Below are 21,208 nucleotides of genomic sequence, written 5' to 3'. Positions count from 1 at the left end.
GCGGCGCTCGGCGGGGCGCGGCTGCCGGCGGCTCGGCCGCGCTGCCGGCGGCGGGGGAGCGGCGCGGGGCGGCCGGGGGCACCGCGCCTCCCCCGGGCCGCCGCCACCGCCCCCGCCGCGGCCCGGGGCCGCCCGCCCCGGCCCTGATTGGACCCGCGGGGAGGCCCCTCCCGCCGGGCCCCCGCCCGCCGCCCGGGCGGCCCCGCCGCCGCGCCGCGCCCGCTCCCCAAATACACCTTTGCGGCGCCCGGGCTCGGCAGCGGCGCCCTGCCCAGAGCCCCTCCGCGGGGCTGCGCGGCCGCGGGCAGCCCCCGCGCCATGGTGAGTGAGCGCCGCCCGGGGCGCGGAGCGGGGCGCGGAGCGGCGCGGCGCGGCGCGGCGCGGCGGGGACCCTGGACAGCGCTGGGACGGGGCGCCCGGCCGTGCCCGCGGGGAGCGGGGCGCTCAGGGCAGGGCCGGGCCGGGGCCGGGGCCGGGGCCGGGGCCGGGTCTCTCGCCCGGCCGTGCGGTGTGGGGCTGAGCCCCGGGATCGGAGGGGGGCGGCGGGAAGCCCCCTCCCCTCGGCTCCCCGAGCCCCGTTTGCACCGTGCCCCGCGCCAAATATGGTCTTGGGCGAAATACGTAGCGATTCGGGGCTGGAAGCGATCTGGGAGCTCGCCGAGGTCTTCAGCCACGAGGGGCACTTCGGCGGCCGGGGTGCATCGTGAGGCTTTCTAAGAATTTGCGAACTGCTAGTGCCCGTCAGGCTAATTGAACCCATTCCGACTGGTTTTACTGCGTTATACTTAGGTAAGGTTTCTTATCTGGTTTTCAGAGTAATTCGTATCATTGCACTTCATGAATTAGACACAAACCTTGATATTTAATCACATAGTTCGTGCTCTAACAATAACTTCAGTTTTGCATTTGTTATTCCAATTTTTAGTTTTTGTTCTAGGAATAATAAATGAAACCCCAAACTGTGTGGTATTCATTATGATTGGCAGTTTACTTTTTCAGTTGATTTTCTTAGCTCCACTATTCTTTCTATTTTTTCAATACTTTAGGCTTGTAATTCCTTTTCTGAGTGGACAGAGCTGTTCCTGTGGCTAAAGTTCAGCGACCGTTACTAGCCTAGGCCTAGTAGTTCCTTTATAAAATCATCTCTATGTATAAACATGAGACACTTGAAAAGTTTTTCTCTCCGATGTAAAGTACTTTTATACATCTTATGTACTCTCTTAAGCTTGATCTAATGCTGCTCCTAAAACGGCTCTATTTTCAGAGCTGGTTGCTTATTCTGTGTATGTAGTGAGATGGCTTTCTAAGTTCGAAGGATGAATTAACAGGAAAAAAGTCCTAGGCAAGGATGCAGTATTACTAAAAATGAGTATTATGGTGAAACGAACTGTTTGTAATGCTGTATTTGGGCTATGCACTTTCACTGGGCTACTGGTTACACTGTGCTGCATACAGGTTGGTCTAAAGAGAAATGGTAAGACTTTTGATAGCTGAAATACTAATAGGAAAAAAGAAATTTTTATTCACTCAGTTTTTCCATTGTGAAGTCTCAGAGTACGGAGTGACAGAAAAATGTACCAGCAATTTTTCATAACAAGTGTAAGAGTTTAATTATCTTTCTATGAATAGAACAAAGTGTTTTACTTATTTGGAAATGGTCTAATCTTATAGTTTTTCCTAAGAAAAAACTCCCAATGGAGCCACTCCCTTTTCTTGTGGTTGTGATTAAGATGATTTTTTCCCAAACTACGGAAAGTAGGCACAAGGAAGCATACCCTTTAAATCACGTAAATGGGTCTGCTGCTTTTCCAGGGTTAGGAACAAAAGGTGGTGACAGCCCATGCTGGAAAGAGATTCCAGTAACATACCATTTTACATAATTAAACAGAGAATTTAAGCAATTTAAGCAACCAGAGAATGCGTGCAAATATGTTACAAATGCAAGCATGGGAAGTTCTCTTTACTGTAGAGAAGTTTCTTGCTTGGATTGTGTTGCTCTGGGGCGCTACATATGGCCATACATTCTGCAGCTCTGATGACTATTCTCTTTGCATTGCCAATAGCAAGAACCTTAAATGAACTAGGTGGTTGTAAGGAAGCATGAGGAATACTGTAATGGTGATGTAAAAGACTTTATGCTCCACATTCTCAGAAGAGAAAAGCAATTGCTGAAATCATGCTGATCTAAAGCAGGCAGGAAAAGTAAGGAAGGAGAAAGAAGGAAATCACATCTTGAGATCTCTGGGTTGTATTTTTTTCCATGGAATTATGTAGCTTGCAGCTATTATGAGTCATGACAGTGCAAGATCAGGAGGCAAACATTGGAGGAGAAAGTAAGGAATTTAGTTCTACAGTGGGCTTTTTACCCTTTTTTGACATTATCAATAAAATGGCTCACCATCTCCTCTCCCACTGGTTCACTTGCTGAGTATTCACTTAAATTATTCAATTAAGTTTTCGATGAACCGTTAAAAATTAGAAGTCAAGGTTAGTCTTTAATGCCGTGTCCATAAAAGTAAGTACTGAAGTCTTGTATATTTGTCTTATTCTGATTAATGCTTTCTTTAAAAAATCTGTCTTTAACCATTCTATGACGTCTGTTTCAAAACAGATTCCACAGTGAAATCAAACATAAGGGAGAGTTTATAATAAAATATAATGCTCAAAACGTCAGTAGCAGTCAAAACCTGGTCATGTCATGTAATAAAAGGTAAAATATCACAGCCATTAGGAAGATAAATGCCATCTGTTTGAAATTCTAAAAAAAATACCGAGACTCAAAATAAGCAATCCAAGAAGTCAAGATAGAGTTTGTAGCAAATACAGCTATTTTCCTTTTAACTGAAACAACCTGTTAAACCAAAAGGTGTTGTAAATTATATCTTAGTTGAAAAAACAGAACAATCAAACACCTCAGTAATCTAAGGAAACAGACACAACATTCTAAATTATCACAAGGAAATATGTATTAGAAGGTACTGGTCGTATTTTGTATCTACTCTGTAGACAAGCAGCAAGTTTCATTTTTTTATACAAACTTATTCATTTAAGCAAAGTTCAGTATAGGTAAAAAGAAGTCATTTAAAATAGTTGTTGGAAACTACAGGACATATTTTAAGGAATTATGTTGTAATTATATTTAGAAATCATTACGTTTCAGCTTGCACATTTTATTAGCAAATGAAAATTGGGCCGTGCAGGGCTGCCATTAGAGTTTCTTTGCTGGAATTCCTTGCATATTTTGTACTATTTTCTTTTTAAAGATCTTTATTGTCTATTTATTAAAGTGTTATTAAGTGTTTATTAAAATTCACTGCATTTATTTAGACGCTTATGGTTGCAATTAAGATTTTTAGCACTTGAAATTTAAATTAAGCCAGATCTCACATTGGACATTACTTTGAATATTCTTTTCAGCATGTTTTGAGCATCTGAGATATGGCTCTAAAACATATGATATATATTCAGCAAGTCTTGCATGACTAGTTGTACCAGGAGTAGAGATTCAAGTTTATCATTGAACAGATATTATATTTTTAAGTCAGTGTTCAGGGCATAAGTCTTTGTTCAAGAAAGCAACACTGTTCAGGACAGAATATTAGTATTTATTTAATTTTAAAATTCCAGTAGGATTTAAAGCATGCGCATAAATGGGCTAGGGCATAAACAACAATTTTTTCTTTGTAAAAAAGGCAGCAAAATTTGCTTAGAGACAGCAGGTTTTTTTAATAAGGTTTTTGCTTAGAGATCCACCTGCTATGAAACAATTGAAAATACCATGTTAATATCTCTAACGAAGCCTTTTACTTGTAACACGGGGATTGGTTGCTGCTCATTTGGTAACATGCTGTTCTTCCACTTTTTTGGTTGTCCTACCCAGGTGATGCCACCCTTAGGTCAGTGCTAGTGTTTCCTTGTCATTTTGGCTTCTCATTTATGGCCTGTAGCTCATACAGGATGCTTATTTATTTTTGCAGATGCAGAGTCTGGAGCAAGCTGACATCTACTCCCTTATCGTAGGAGTGCAGGTTTCACTGCTGTCAGTTGTTCTGCTGCTTCATGACCTAAGTCAGAGCAAATACATTCTCTAGGGATTAATTTTACTTCACCATAGAGAGACCTCACTGAGTCCTGTTTTTTGCTTCAGGCCCCAAGTAAATTTGAGCTTTAGGGCTTCCACGGGCCTTTAACCTTTGGGAGAATCTCACCCTATCAGAGCATAGTCTTTTGTGATATACACTTCCACTTATTTTTCATTCATATTTCCTATTACATGATAGTTTTGTTAAGTGGCATCAATGCCCTTGCTAAGAATATTACTGCTTTCACCTTTAACTGTGGAGTATTTTAACTAACGTTCTCATTTGATTGAAATGCCCCCTTCCATAGTTCAGACCCTCACTGCTACTTCTAGGCGCGCTCCCTGCTCCTTGAACTCGGCAGTATTGTGGTAGCCATTATTCTTGATTTTACTGCTCTGACTCCTTAAATTAGTTCCTTTGTGTTACTTAAAGCCAACTTGTGAACTGATTTTCTTCTTGCATATTCATACTAGAAGTAGCTGTTCCAAGAGAATGGTGCCCTGCTAGCAGAAGTATTCAAACAAGCCACCTCCTCATGCAAGTCAGCACCAGTAGGCTAATTTCTTACAGGCAGCACGCTACGCCTAGACGATAACCAAGTTGTGACCTTACGTATTATTTCTGAGAGGGTACTTCTTTCACGAGACTCCCTGTCTGTACCTCCTATGCATATGTATCTGCCTGAATGTGAACTGAATGCTATGCTGTCCCTGCTTGAGTGCCAAGGCCACTTTTTCTCTGCCCTAGGGCAAGGGGGAAGATGCCTGACGGCTTCCATCCCAGCATGGGGCTATGGGGCACAGAGCTGCCTGAACCCTCTCTTGGGACTGTTTGGCTATGCCTTGCACTTTACGCATGGCTATGCCCATTGATTGTTTCAGCTAAGTCCATGCAGAAAATAGGTCAGCCATGCAGTGGCTCAGGAAGAGAGCTTTAATTGTGTGGGTTGTAATCTAGAAAGCAGGGTGTGTGCATCATCATGGAGGAGGCTGGAACCAGTTCCAAAGATGTTATCAAGCATTGTGGAATCTAGCCCTTAGACAGCTATTTGTATGAGAGACTTGCAAGGAATATCCCATGCAAGTCATCCAATAGTTTCAGTGTGAGTAAAAATTCCTTACTCTAAGGCAATGTGCTAAAATCCTTTGATTATTTTTTCCTCCACAAATGGAAGTTGAAAGCAACATACATTTATGAAGTGAATCTCTTCCTCAGCCTCGTTCTAAGGTATTCAGAACAAAAATAGATCACTCTTTTGGGGAAAATATATTTTGTGGCATTTACATTTGTGACATTACACCTCCTGGTGTAATTCTAGAATGTCATCAATTCCAGAGGGTCTGGTAAAACTTAGGGTTTCTGTGATGCCACATACAGTAGTTGCTGCTAAACTATCCAGTTTTAATGAATAATAGCACAGTTATTTTTGAGATGCCAGAAACAGGTTTCTCTATGGTATATTAGTCAGGAAGTGTGATGACTGCCTTTCTAATGCTGACCAAGGTAAACATGTATTTAATTTCATTTTAACCTTGCATTTCACTTGGCACTTGATATAGATGGAGACTGACAAAAGTTGTTCAGGGAAAGCTGATTTCCCTCCCCAGCAAATACAGAAACTCTTCACACACGAAAGAGCATTAGTAAAAGGCTGACTACAATGGAGGAACACGTCAGCAAGATTTGCAGTTTGTTGCTTGGAAAAATTGGGATTTTGCATTTGCTCGTAATTTTTTCTATGAAAACACAAAACAATATACGCAGTTGCTGTCTTCTGGTTAATAGGGAGGGGTGTCTGCTTACATTAATAGCTGTGTGGCTCCCTAGTCCTGACTACAGGCACCCTGGAGCCTAAAATACTCATTGCAGTTCCTGTTTTAAATAGCACTGCTAAAAATGGCAAAATTTCCATGTCTTTGGAGAAAGCATGCATCAATCTAACTTTAAATTTCCTTTTTTCTTCTTTTTGTCAAAATTGTCTTCTTAGTTTTCTATTTGCACTGGCAAGCTGAGAGTGCAAGACCACTTGCCTCGTGTTGAGAAAAATATCTGGTGGATTGATAAACTGTGCAAATTTTGGTGCAAATGTAGCCATTAGTCCATAGAACTGACAAAGCATATTTAGAGGTAGGATTTTAGAATTTCCACATGGGAAGAATAGTATGAAGGTAAGGATAGTCTTGTGGCTTAAGAAACTTAGCAAGGCTTTTGATCAATGTGGAACTGATTTTTTTTTTTTTCTCAAAAACTTCAGGAAATCATGGCAGGAATAATTACAATTAATTTTAGATTGAATTAAATGCATATTTTGATGCAGTTAAAGCTTCCCAAACATGTTGCATGATATTAATAAAACCAGTCAAGAGGAAATACCTTTCCTATAAGCAATTACAAAACCTTCAGAAATGGGAGAATGAAGTTAAACCTGGTGCGTGTTAGGCATGAAGCTATACGGTGAGGACACCTTTCTTGTTCTGCTTTTATATGTAGCACCTGCACCCTTTTATGAATCCTACCTGCAAACTCTATTTGGATTTCACCTGTAGAAATGTGCAAGTGTTTCGATCCCATTTTTATTTTTAATATGTGGCTGGAAATTTTTATAAGGTTTGACCTGATTTTTGTAAATCACTCAGGTCTGCTAAACTGCTGGCTAAAAACACTTGTGCAAGAATCCAGATCTCTCTGTTCAAGAGATCTGGATTCACTTCTTAGCTCAGCTGCAGCGTTTCTTTTGTGATCTCCAGCACACCTTATTTCCCCACTCCTAAAAGAGGCATCGTAACACTTCCTTTCATATCCTATTTTTCTGTCTTAGTTATTCAGAGGGCAAACCCTTCAGGTCAAACATAATCTTATACCGTATATTTGTGTATGGCCCTGATCTTAATTTGGGCCTTCTGGGAGGTTGAAACAAACAAATAATACACCTAGCAACAGCAATAGAGAAAAAGCAGAATGCAAGATAACTTTGGCACAATTTCCTTGCTGAGCAACCTGCCCAAGGATGAACTCACCAAACAGAAGTTAAATACCAGTATTTCAGTTTACGCAAAGGCCCCATAAGAATTTTCACGTGTTGACCAAATATCAATCTCACTGACTGAATGGTGGCCTACATGAATGCTAAAAGGTAATGAAATAGCTCCCTTCCCAGACAAAAACATTTGGTTGTGTGGTGGCAAGGAAATAGTGTAGAGGAGACCATTCTTTCAGTCATGAGTTAGGCATGGCTTGCAAAACGTTTTGATAGGCTCATGAGGCAGAGACTACGTTTGTAGTATGACACTGAAAATCTACAGCTGATCTGAAAATTGGTATCAACTTAGATCAGCCTGGAACTTACTCTGCATGTCATATGCTCCAGATCTGTGGGAGATGCAGCATGATAGTCAACCATATGTGGAAAAAGTCATTGACCATAACAATGGTAAATTTTAGAACCAACAGAGTCATGGCTTAGTCAAAGTTTAAAGTGTGTGACTATACCATGCATGAGATGATAGTGGTGGGCATCATGACAGAATAATTATTCTCTTAGAAGATTAGAGACTGGCACTGGCAAATACCAGTAAAAATGTTTTTAATTGTTGATTAATATGATATATGAAATGTGGTTTCATTATATCTTCCTTCCAGTTTCTCTTTGAAAATAATTTGTAGTTCTAAGCAATGCTAAGTTCTAAGCAAAAATAGGTTTAAACGATAGATGGATAGATAGATAGATAGACAGAGGAGAATTGAAAGGTAAAAGTGTCTTTTCAAATAGGCTTTGAAGTGGAGAAGAACAAGGAGTACTGATGGAATACAGGATTATGATTTACATGTAGCAAAAGCTAAAAAAGAACATCCATCCCTGTCCATGTTGTGGGCAGATTTTTGTTAGCAATAAATTGGAATAGGGAAAAAATAAGATAAGAAACTGAAATGAGAGCAGAGGTGGCAGAAAAGCATCTGATGGGGTTGATGTATTTAAAAAAATACAGTTAGATTTTATTGCAGTTGCTGTAATATACTGTACTGTAAATGGCTGATCCATCTAATGCTGGAATAAATATGAAAAAAAGGGTGGTTTATGCAAGTATTTATATAACATATCCTTGCTGTTTTCTTTCCCAACTGTTACTCCACAACCATGGAAAACACTCATAACCTTTAATAAAATATTAATAAATGCATTCAGATCTTTAATGCTAAACTTTGGTTTGGTACTCTGTCTTTCAGCAAAGAAGTTGCATTACTTAGGAATGCAATCCTGTTGTCAGTGTTATGTATTATGGGCAGTGTGGGATTTAGATGCCTGTTATAAATAGAGTTGAAAACCTAGAGCAAAGGTTTACAGCGTGAATATGCTGCAAAGGTACTTGTGATACTGTGAGAACTTAATTTCTCCATTCTTACAGGATACTTGTAAAGTTAGCGCTTTTGTCTTGTCAGAACTTGCCAGGTGCAAATATTTAAAACAAATGTTTTGAATTTTCAGCATCACCTAAACTGTAAGCAGAAATGTCAAAGGTTTCTGACCCCATGTGAAGGAAGACTATACACAGTGCAGCAAACTTTCTTTCCTCCCTGTTTTTTTTTCACCGGCCGAGAGTGCACACTGCAAGATTCATGGTGCTTCTGGATGCTCCAGAATACCAAAAGGCTTAAAAAAATATTTTCTTCATCTTGGCAGGAAATTCTTCATGAAAGAGATACTACCTTTCTTTATCCTTAAACTTAGTTCTCTGGTTATATCCTCTAGGAACTCATGCCTCTCATTACCTCCCTCTGCCCTAACTATACACTCGGTCTCTCAGCCTTTTCATCGTAGAATTTCATACATTTCTAGAAAAAGGGGGAACTTGCTATGCAGCATCCTCTTTCTGTGTACATACACAAACACAGAGCTGGAACCTATTATTTGTTATGGGATTTCTTTTATCAGGAACCCCCACTTTATCATCTTTTATCAGTTAACAATAAATTTAACTTTCCAGTCAGAGGAGCGTTTCCTTTCAGGGTAATATTGAAATGACATTCAAAACCTCTGAGTACATTTGGACTTGCTAGGGGCAGAATTTGATTTTGGTTCATTTTTAGGTTTTCTCCCACAGTTCACTGTCCAGTCTTTCTGCCCTTTCACCTCTGAAACAGATGAACTGTTTTCTGTGCTGGCTTGGAGCTACTATTCACAGCACCAGTATGCAATTGGAGACATCCTATTATCTGGCCCCATTTTTGAAATGAACGTGGTTTCTTAATATAGTGAAAAAAACAGGTGTTCAGTGGTGGATGCCCATTTTACAGATTTAGAAAACAGCACATACAGAGTGGTTGTTCTTTAACATTTTCATGGGAAATAGTATTTGAAGGGCCTTTGGTGTGGGACAGCTCCCACACTAAAAGTGAGTGTTACGATATCTGGGAAGTTTATCTATCGTTGCACAAGCTGAAGTGTTGAGACAAAGATGTTTATCAGTTATATTTGATATTAGTTTTGGTTCTCAGTGAAGTAAATCTGAGATAACCCCATTACCTTAGTAAAGGCAATGCAGCTGAGGTCCTCCAGAGTCATTGCCTGCCACTTCAGGGTTCAGATTTCAGCCTTCAAGGATGACTGGCACTTAATGTCCCTTGGTCAGCTGTCATTTCCACACGCCTATCTGCTGCTGCTTCTCTTCAGCTGATGCTCTCGTTTGAAGCCCTGCGCTCTAGAGCAAGGCGCTCAAGCTGTGTTCTGTGCTCATTTTGCCTGAGGACTGAAACCCAAAGACTCCCAGCACTGAAGCATAAATTGCCACACTTTGAACTAAGAACTAAGTGCTCTTACAGTTCCTTACCTTCTGTGGTGGCACAGTGGGAGGAAGGTATCACTTGCAGTTATCGGTGATTGCTGACACTAGTGCAGTTTCATGCTGCCTCACTGCAATGCACGTCAGGGCCTTAAAGGAAACCGGGTAAGTAGTGCTTCCATCCTGGTATTTCAGATGCACGTGCAGCACTAGCTGGTGTTTCAGAAGGCTTGATGGAGAGAGAAGAGAGGTTCCTTATAGACATATTATAAAAGAGAAGTGAAATATCTTTTAAAAATAAAATGTAAAACTATGACATCTTAAATCAGTCACACTGTGTATCTGGCCTTTAACTTACAAATCAGTGCCTTTTAAAACAAAATACTAGAAAATAACATATGAAATGTCCAAGTCTAGAAAGTTTTTACTTCTTTATTAACACAGGGTAACCTCATTAAACAATGCAGCAAAACAAGGAATGTCACTCCCTGCCTCCCATTAGATGCTAGTGAGGCAAAACACTGAAACTAGAAATTGGATCTTGGCAGCCAAATCAGGGCAATAAACATGTATCCTTCCTTAATTGTGCAACAGAGAGTAATATATAACCAACGGAGTTGGCTGAAACACAAGCTGTAACTGCCACAAAAAAATTTCCCCTAAAATATTGCTGAAAAGCTCCTTGAAATTATAATTTCAACATTTTCTATAGGCTATACTGACAGATTACAGAAAAATTATTTGCATAAGTACCCACCGTACTTCAGTTCATTTGTAGTAAAGAAAAAGCAATGTATCAGTAAGAGAACTGTCTGTGCCTTTGCAAATTGTTTTGTTCTATTGCCCATGTTTTCCTTCTTTCTTACGGATTTTTTAATCCTGTGTCCTTCTATAGGCTTCCTTCTCTACTTTCTTCTGTTTTTTCCTCCTTGCTACTTTATTCTGTCTGTATCTCCCTTCTCTCCTTTTTATCTCTCACGGGATAAAGAACAGCAGATATTGCAAAATAATGCTACGATAAATGAGAAAAACTATGCTATCTGAGAAATGGAGCAAAGCTTTGATCTTTTAGACTTTGGTAAGAATACTGTGATGTTAACATCGTTGCAGTCAATGCAGTTATACAGGTTGTGAGATGGAGAACCGTGGACAGTTCTAGTTACTCTACCTAGAATAACTCTAGGAAGATTACCCCGTGGTTCATACAGTGCACAAAGTTCAGGTTCTGTAACAAACAAGCATATTAGTTTGGATGACAAACATATTTTTTGGCAAACACATTTTATATTTTTTGACAAACACATTTTTTTCATACGATTCTAGTCTTTTGGAAAATCCAAGTCCTCTGGTGAGATCATCTCCCTTGCTTTATGGAAAAATTATCTGCATTTTTGCAATGAGAGAAAGACCTGAGGGCCTTGCCCAGAAAGTCACAAAAGTTTGTGGGAAAAGTAGCAGGAGAACCCTTATGGTTAAAATGCATTTAATTTACCTCCATATTTAAACCCTGAATTTGTACCTCAATTTAGAGGCCAGTGATTGGTACATCTGACCAGAGATTCTGCACTGTGTTCTTTAACCCTTTCTTGGATTTCTGTTCCTCCAAATCTCTTAATCTGTTTAATCTCTGTTAACCTGAAATGCTTGCCACAGAAATCAATGAATTTCAATGGAATTGACAAGCATTTCGAGCCAAGCATATGTTTCTGTGCCAGTCTGTGCCTGGCACTCTGGCACTAAAAGATCCAGAACAGAAGCAGACCCTAGAGTTTCAAAAAAGCTGGAAGACATTATTTTTATTTTTGTGGGATTTAATATTCAAGTTTGATATTGCTACAAGAAGCTGCAATTCAACAGCTAATGCACTTGAATCAGTATAATGCACGGTTTGGAACATGCCAAATCTTTCTAAATGCATCTGTTATAACTGGGGGAGCAGCACTGACCGAGGCTTCTACTATTTGATAATATTTTTTACCTGTAAGGATGGTTCTTTTCTCTGTTGTTTAGCGCTACTGAAGGTTTGGAAAAGTAGCATGTGTGTCACGTATTTTCCTTTGCCTCATGATCAATGCCACAATGATCCTCTGATTTTCACTGAAAATATTATTAAAACAAGAAGCTACATTTTAATAATGACTTGAGAAATTTCTTTGTAAAGGATCTCACATTTCTAGATCTGAATAACCTAGATTTGTGCTATAGTCTGTCCCACACATTCCTTTTGTTTTTCAATAGAAGTGTCAAAGCTGAATAACCACCCATAAATAATTTCAGCTTATTTTTCTGCAGGGCCACATTTTCACCTCAGTCTTTACATGAAACTGCCACCAAGGCCAAGGGGAAGTTCCACATACAGAGTATGTGGTGAATATGGCAGTTATCTCTGAGTTAGAAGCAGGGAGGACGCATGCCGCCTCCTCCCTGCTGCTGTCGTTTGCATGTGCTGACTTTTCCTGTGCAAAAGTCATCTGAGAAACAGTCCGTGCAGTTTGATTTTTTTCACATGCTTAAAAGAAAAGTAGAATAAATGGAACGGAAGGATTTAAAAGATCAGTAGCTGTGATAACTCCAGCAATTGCACTGGAGACAATAACAAGGATCACAGACTGAACATTCTACAGGAAGCCAAAATCTGCCTCTTGATTTATTTAATTTTTAGTTTTGTTACAGAGGTGGTATACACTAACAGCAGGCTAGTATTAGTCATTAAGTACATATTTACTGTGATTAATTAACAACATTAATTTCTCTTAATAGCACATCTGCAAGCTCAGTGTTTCACAAAACATCTCACCTTTACTTTGCTTCATCGTTTTAGTGAAAAAAGAAGCCTGTCTTTTTAAAGACAATATAAATTAACATATTTACCATATTTACCTAGCTTTCTCTGCTTTAAATGCATATCTGCTGCATTTTCCAGAGGAGTATTAGAAAGCAACTGATATGCTCAACAGGGAAATTGGTGTTGTAATGTATTCCTAGAGCATTCAGTTTCACAAGATGTGCTGATAGCCTTTGGAACTGTGCTTTACAAAGGTAAGATCCCCTGCTTTTGTGTACTCATATCTTTTTTAAAATAGCAGATTTTGAAAGGGATGGGCTATGAATAGGCCAATCAGCGAAATAAAAAACGAAGGTACTAATTTGCAGTGCACATGGCCAAATCAGCAATTTCATTTATTTTAAACATTTTTTATAGCAGAAACCATCTGTAAGCATTTAATCAAAAAGGAAGGTGCCTGCTGGTCCTGCCCTGCTGATACCATGGAAGAGAACAATTGGGAAAGTAGCTGATTTCTCTTCTTCTTCAGAGCTGCTTTCTTTGCCATGGGCTCTAGATAAAGCAGAATCAGTAGCTGCATGATGGCTGTGAAAACACCTCTTAAACCATCTATTCTGGTTGAATACACCTCTTCAATCAATATATTTTTTTCCGTATCAGAAAAATTACAAGGACATGACCTCGCTGCTGCAGGATAAACCATTTTCACTAATTAGAAGTTCCTGTTATTAGCTTCCCATGCATAGTATTTAACTTTTCCAGAATCTCAAATGACCTCAGTTCTGTGTTAACCATCACATCTGCACACCTACCTGCCAAAACCCAAAGTGAAAAAAAGCCAAAGCCGTATTTTGCTTCAAAAATCAGAAACCATGCAAATCAGTATTTCTGTGACAACAGTCACAGAACTGTTAGCTTTAATCCTATTCCTGCTATATCCAGAAACCTGCTATTGACTTCAATGGGAGTTGGCATGAGTTGGCATGGAATAAATATGAAAGGTAGTTGTCAGTGATTTTCAGTGTGAAAATGATTTCGTAGTCAGATTTTGTAAACAGAAGTTGCAGCTGGCAAATATTCAGTCAGAAAACTCTGCAACTGAAATCCACTAATGAAACACTTTGCTTTCTACAGACCTAGTTTTCAAACTGTTCTGAGATCTATAGAGTTCAGAGAAACTTTTAGTACTCCATTATTTAAGGGAGAACTTGCTGTTCATTATAATTTAAAGCTGTGAACACAAAGGGAATATTTAACCATATGCGCTGTCATAAGACGCTACAATCAATATTTTATATTGCTCTACAATGCTCCGGTATCTTTGGGAAAACAATAAAAAGAATGGTATTTATGCAAAGCTGTGTGTCAGTTGCATAAAGTTACCCACATTCAACTTCAATTAGATGAATACATGCATGTACAGGTCTCAGCAAGATAAGTGTTTTTGAAAAAGTAGGATAATTATTTTATGATCTCTGAAGATGCTTCACAGTTAATCCAGACCATGGTTCTCAAATAAGAAGTTACTTCATGCATTAGAAATTTGGAATTTTTAAATAGTTTATTGTTTAATTTATTATAGAAGATGCAGCAATCCTGGCTAAGTCATGAATACTAGCTAAAGATTCCAGTGAAAAATACTATGAGATAAAAAGTTACTAGATTTCTCTCTTATTACAGAAAAATTACAATTATTTTTTACTTTCTTTGCTCCTAAAAGTGGTTTTGCTCTATGAACAAAATAAAAAACAGATTTTGCAGACATTCAAAGTCAGAGGTCTACTTAGATGAGTAAAGTTATACACAGTGGTAAGTTTGGGAGATTCAACTGTAAGTCAGTATTTGGAAAGAATCAGTAAGCACAACAATTGACAATTACTTCATATTCTAGAACCACAGCCCTTCTCCTTTTGTGGATTTTAATTTACATTCCATTGGCTTCTAGCAAGACTTTGATCTTTATGTTTAACTCCTGCTAACTGTCATGAACACTGCATGTCCTCAGGACCAGTTTTAATTCTTGAAAAGAAGGAGTTGTGAAGATATAAATTTATTTCTTAGCTTTCCTCTTACGATTTTCATGAAAGTATTGTACTTTCACGGACTGCAAATGCAGATTAAATTTTATATTTAAAATATGTTCCTTTAAAGTGTGAGAATAGTTTCCAGACTCTTTAGTTTGGTTTTGGTTTTGCTTGTCCTCACTGCAGCACCTCCTCTGTTTCCATTGCTTCCTCATCTGGGTACCTGAATCACTTGAGGTATCATCAGTTCTGTCAGTTCAATATCAGAATTTCTCAAAGGAAAAATCAACGTAAATAATGTGTGGAGGTTACATACAGCAGGTTGTTTCTAGTGTTTGTGAGATATTTTTAGCTCTGCCTCAGGAAAAACGCCCATGAGCAGTCAACCTGAAGAGCTCCCACAGTGTAAGGAGGCTGGGGTTTTCAGGGGTAGCATCTCCATCATAAGCTGCTTAGCTGGTGGTACAAGCCATGCTTTAGACCAGGGGTGAGGGTGTGAGGATGTGCCACAACCAAGGGCTGCTGTTTCTGCCTGAGCACGGGCAGGGGGAAGCAGAGAATCAGGTGCTGTGAGGCTGCCTGCTGGGCTTGCTATGGAGTGTTTTCACAGATAGGCTTTGACTCACAGGAAGAGAATATTTTTCCCACGCTATCTTCTCAGCATGCCTCCCTGTTATGTGGTTCTAGCATAGGAAAAATATTTACCCTATGAAAGTACATGTGATACTTAAAATGACAAATATATATTTTATAAGCAACATTTGGCAATCAGTCCTTCCTTTAGCTACATGCCAAAACATGGGTGCAGTAATTAGGGTTCCCCCTGTGCCTTTAACTGAAACCAGAGATGTGGCTGCAATATAATTTTCACATCTGGAGTCTGGGCTATATTTGGATTCAGGGATCTGCTTCAGACCATTTGAGGGAAATGAGTCAGTCACAAAATCAGTATCAGAAATTCAGTGATACTTTAAAACTAGGGGTTTTCCCCGTCTTCAGGAACACTGGTTTCTATATCAAGGTGTAGAGCTTGGTGTAATTACACAAATGCTAATATTCTAAAGCAGCAGAAATGTCTGTCTCATGATGACCTTAAAATGAGACATATTAGCAGCTTTGAAGTTTACTTATATATTCCGTGAAACTTATTTTCTGCTGATTACAATAGGGACAAGATGGAAAAGGAGATAACTTATTTTCTTCCCAGAAAACAAAGTTAATTATTTTCTTCATCCCCTGGCTTGGTAGCTGTCTAATGTTGCAGCAACACAGATCACAATCCATTCGACTTGGAGCACAGATCACAGAATCACAGAATCACAGAATTGTATAGGTTGGTATAGATGAAACACTTGATTGTGTTTCTCTGTTTCTTAAAGTACTTCAGAAAGAAAAAAAGGAAGAAAGGTGAGGAAATTCCACATTATGTGGGGAGAAAGTCTTTCTTGTAAGCAAGGTCTAGATTTTCAGCTTGCCCTAAGCAGTCATATAGGACACTTACTGGGATGAGTTACAACACTGAATTTGGATTTACTAAAATGTTTGAAATGTTAAAATAATAATTTATTGCTATGACTTCCATTATTTTATCATAGCCACTTTACTACCTTGTACTTAGCTTGGTAATCACTGCAATTCCACTAGATAGTTCAGTAAGTGCTGTGGTGTGCTGTGGTATTTCCTTACTATAAAAAGTACGCCGTGACTTACGGAAAAGTTTTGAGTATACTTCTCTTAGAAATAGCCCCGAACAGAGCTACATCTGACAGTAAGGACATGAACTGGGCTTGCACAGCACAAAATGGCAATTAGCACTTTGGAGAAAAAAATGGTAAGACTACTCTAAAGGGCTCTGGGGTACAGACAGATCAGAACTAGGCTTGACTTGTCAGAAAGAAGGGTGGAAGTTTGGGGAAACAAGCAGAAAAGTTAATGCCTGACAAAGCATATTCTTTTTGAGAGCTAGAGTGGAATTTGAGATTGCTGAATCTAGTAATTTCTTGGGTACCGGTAAATTATTGTGAAGAGCCCTGTCCAATATCATGTCCCATCCTGATCTACAGAGAGGATAACAACCTTTTCATCAGTTATTGCCTTTGCTCAAGTAGCAAAAATCTGTGCCATGGAAGAGCCTAGAATCTTGCTGGAAAAAAAGGTACTACTTTGTAGTATCCTTGTAGTGTAAGTAAAGCCCGTATCTACACAAGGGTGGTAATGATTTAGGATTGAATGGTCACCTATATTTGGGATTTCCTACAGCTCAACTCCTTGCCTTTGCAATTTTCTTTTTATAGAGTTATATTCTCTACGCAATTTAGTCTGATTAATATTTTAATTATGTTTGTGTTGCTGCTGCAGATTTAGAAATCCTATCCCTACTGTACACTTCACCTAATATGCAAGTCACACACAATACGGTTTTTAAATTATTCTTGTGTAATGACACAGTTATCCCCAGGTAGGTTAGCAAATGTATTTACTGTGTTAACAACAGGACCAAATTACTGGAAAGGGGTAAATGAGGCATCCTCAAATTTCAGTTGATGGGTTAGTCTCTGACTGGGGAGATGCAGGAAAACACCTCACTCCTCTTCAACAAGGACACATCTTTTCCAAGATGTCCTCTACCTAAGTCAACAATTGGCACTTTTCTATTAGGTATGACTCACTACCACTTAGAAATTTGTAAACAGATTTGCCTATCTCCTCCAGTTACTTACATCCTGTGCTCTCCAAAGGAGCAATACCCAAACAAATTAATGCTTTGAAGGTGTGTGCACTCTGAACGTGTTTAAGTTAACAATGAAGCAGCTGAAGGAAGCTTACTTATTTGTACAGGATTTAATAAATAAAAAAGACTAATAAATGCTTACTTTGACTTCTTAAAATATTAACTTATATATTGATGCGGACATAGGCAATTTTCTCCGAGTATTTTAGAAGCCTCTTTAAAATCCTTGGACACGGACAAATCACCAGGGCTTTGATTCTGTTGCTACACACAACACTTGAAGTAGAAAAAGTAAAGTGCAGATATTGCACTTCAGATTAATAAGACTAAATGATAGGATTTAGTTATTTTCCCTGTGTTTGTCTGCTGACAGGCACAACAGGTGAATCCACAATGAGCTGTTACTGATAGGGTGATGGGTACTAACCTGTCTTGCTAGAAGCTGATTGTGTTTTGCCTGTGCATAAAAATATCAGTTCCTGCCTTGCTCTGTGCAGAGGCCTGCTGACGGGCAAGGGGCAAAAGGCAGTGATTTCTGACTCCCACAGAGATTAGAACTGAGTGGGAATTGCAAACCTCGGTCTTACATAAAGGCAAGATAGAAGTTAACAGCTGCTTCTGTTCTGGCAATGGCTCCCAGACCACACTGAGCTCCTGCAAGTGCTGCAATCACTCTGGTGCTGGAGAAGGTTAGATCCAGTCAGTGCTATCTTCTGACTGCTGCAAAACAAACAATTTTTTTAAATTCTTGCTCAATATGCAGCAGTTCACCTAACAAAGTGATATGTAGGATCAAAAATAAAAAAGTTACCTTATAGCATAATACCATATTCTGTCCTACTCTGAGCAAAGGACTCTGCTTGTAATAAGAAAAAAAGTATTTAATGTTGCTTCTAATTTTTGTCCCATGTCCGTAAGCTAAGATTATAAACCACCTTTAGCTACTGTTAACAAGTGGTATTGCTTAATTCTTATAAATGGCTGTGTTAATATTAGGGGGTTTTACTGTATGATTGATTCATTGCACTGTATTTTATGGTACTGTCAAGGAAATCTTTTAGTAGAGGAAAATATTCAGAAGCAACTAGTACAAATAAGCATACAGGAAGGCATTTTGGCTGTAAGACAAGTATAGATGTAAATATACAATGAAATGTTTGCACAAAGTGTTTTGAGCACTGTTAAGTTATTCTGCTGCTATGACTGGACTATGTAAAGTCATCTTCATTTTTCTGAGTGGCACAGTGCCATGTTGCATTGAGCCAGACACTGAATAAATTGGTTGCTTGTAGTTTGATCTCACAGCAGATTATTTAATTTTAATTTTCAGTTTGCTTCCTAAGGTAAATATGACAGCAATTAATATGGCAGAGACAGAGAATTCACATTAAACATTGCTGCTCACCTAGGATGAGCTCTCTCAAAGCATGTTTGGAGGCAAATTAAAACCAGAAACTTTTCACATGTTTCCTTATGTTTCTTATTTTTTTGTTATGGTCAGAAAATATTTTTAAACATTGTGAACAATGGGAGGGCTGGTGTTCCTCATTCTTGAAACACATCTGCAAATGTTTGGCTTAACCTGTGATGGGTGCCACCATCTTTCTCGTACCTTTTTAAGGTCCATTATACTGCTGAAATTCCTTCTGTAAACTCTACACTGGTGATTCATTATCTTTTTCCTCTTCGACCTTTAAAACCATTGTCTAATTACCATTGGAGTGAGACAGGTTTTCCTATAACACAATAGACTTTTTTCCTGAATTTTAGTTATATTAATTGCAAGATGCACTTAGGATACCAGATGCAAACTTGATGTTTTAATAAAGGAAGAGCTAGTATATGCATGGGTTTTTTCAGTATTTGAGTCCTCTGAAGTGTCATGGAATTAGGTTTTCCACTTTGTTCCTTTAAAGATGTGATTTAGGGGGTCTTGTCATTGCAGAGGTCAGGAAGAGTCTTGAATTGGTCACTGCTTGAAAACTGTTATGCCTATTAAGTTGATACTGGTTTTGAACTGGGATATATGTTACCAAAGGACCATCCCATTTGTTTCTGGGAAAACAAGAACTTCAGGATACTTAGAAAGTAGTTCTGCAGGAAGCTTTCTTTAGGAACTGTGTCATCATTATTTGGAATTTAAAGATCTGTACATTAATGATACTGGTTTTGTACAAAAGTATTATTACTAGAAACATAATGGATCTCCACTTTCTTGCAAATCAATGATGATTTTGTCATAAATAGCAATTGGCAGGAGCCCGAGGTCATGTTCAGAGCAAGGGCACAGATTCCAGTCCCCACCAGGGCAGGAAGAGGTTGAATGTGGGTGTCCTGCAGCACAAAGGATGGCAGGCTGCATCGCAGAACGAAGCCGCAGACACAGTAGCTGCATGTCCAGCAGCTTTGTTGACTCACGGACCTTCACATCAGCGCCCATTTTGCCCCTGAATAAGTTCTGGCCCATGACCATCTTCTGGGACCTCACCTTCCCACTTGGCAGCTTCTGGAGACTTCAGGTTTTCCATGTGTAAAATAATGGCATCGCTTCCTTCACAGAGCTGGTTCTACCTGCCTGGATACTTTTCCTGCCACATCAAATGTAATTTAATTAAAGTGCAATATGCTAGCATGGAAGTGAACTCCCAAGTAATTCCAGATTATTGTCTTCTAGAAACAGAGAAATAGCTTCACCAGCAGGAAAAAAAACCCATCAAAACTATTGGTAATTTCTGAAGGTCATTCACCTCCATTGTTTAGTTTAGTGCAAATGCAGTAAATATTTGTTGGTATCTAATTTAACTATTAATTCAATCTTGCATTCCTCACAGAGAGAGAAACTTTTTTTTAAAATAGCAGCACATAAATGCAGTATTACATTCACTGGGAGATGTTTTAAATGTTTTATTATACATTTTTTCACAAAAATATATTTCAGAATTTTTTTTTCTTCCAAAATGCCGGTATACTTCATTTAAAAAGTTTTAGTAGTGTTATTTTATAAATTCAAGATTTATCTTGAAAATTAAGGCCCAAATTCAGCAAAGCACATGAGTATATATGTAAGATCCATCGAAGCCATAGATTTTTTTATCCTTTGACAATGGTGTACATATATATTTATGTTACTGTTTTTCTTAACAGTTTATTTGAGTACACAGACCAGCCTAACTACAGAAAAGGTGGTTCTTTTCTGCTTTTCTTTTTTAGTAAAGTAATACAAGGTTATATAATGGCTCCTGAATAAAAATACTTTTACATATATATAACAATGCTTACTTTATAAAGAAAAGTATTATGTATATTTATGTATTGAGAGAGTGGTTCTTGCTTGAAATTTTTCACTGCCTCATTTGCTACACAACAGTATTCAGCAATAAAAAAATAAAGCATTACTGATATCCATGCAGTAGAAACAAATGAGTTTCTAAGTAAAAACAGAAATCAGAAATACAGAATGTTATGTAAACATTCTTCAGCCTCTTGTTCTTAGCATTGTGTTTATTGATTCTTAAAATAATACTTTAATAATTTTGATAGATGGCCCCTAGAAGCTGGCCTGACACCGTCAGTATTACAGCATACTTTAAAAGGTCCTTTTCTGCCAAGTATTTTTTTTCAGCAGCAGGTCCAACCGAAGTAGCTTCCGCTTGTTTCTCCTATCTGTGCCACTTGTGCTGGGTCTGCAGCACTCCTCTGCTGTGCCATTTATTCCAGCTGTTTCAAAAGAAGCAGCTGATAACCTGTGTCGGGGAATTAGTTATTTTTAACCCTCGTACAGTTGCTGTGTGACCCTAAAAGCCCTTTGG

Source organism: Ciconia boyciana, chromosome 5, assembly GCF_034638445.1.
Source record: "Ciconia boyciana chromosome 5, ASM3463844v1, whole genome shotgun sequence".
Classification (NCBI taxonomy): Eukaryota; Metazoa; Chordata; class Aves; order Ciconiiformes; family Ciconiidae; genus Ciconia; species Ciconia boyciana.
This window is presented reverse-complemented; position numbering follows the sequence as displayed.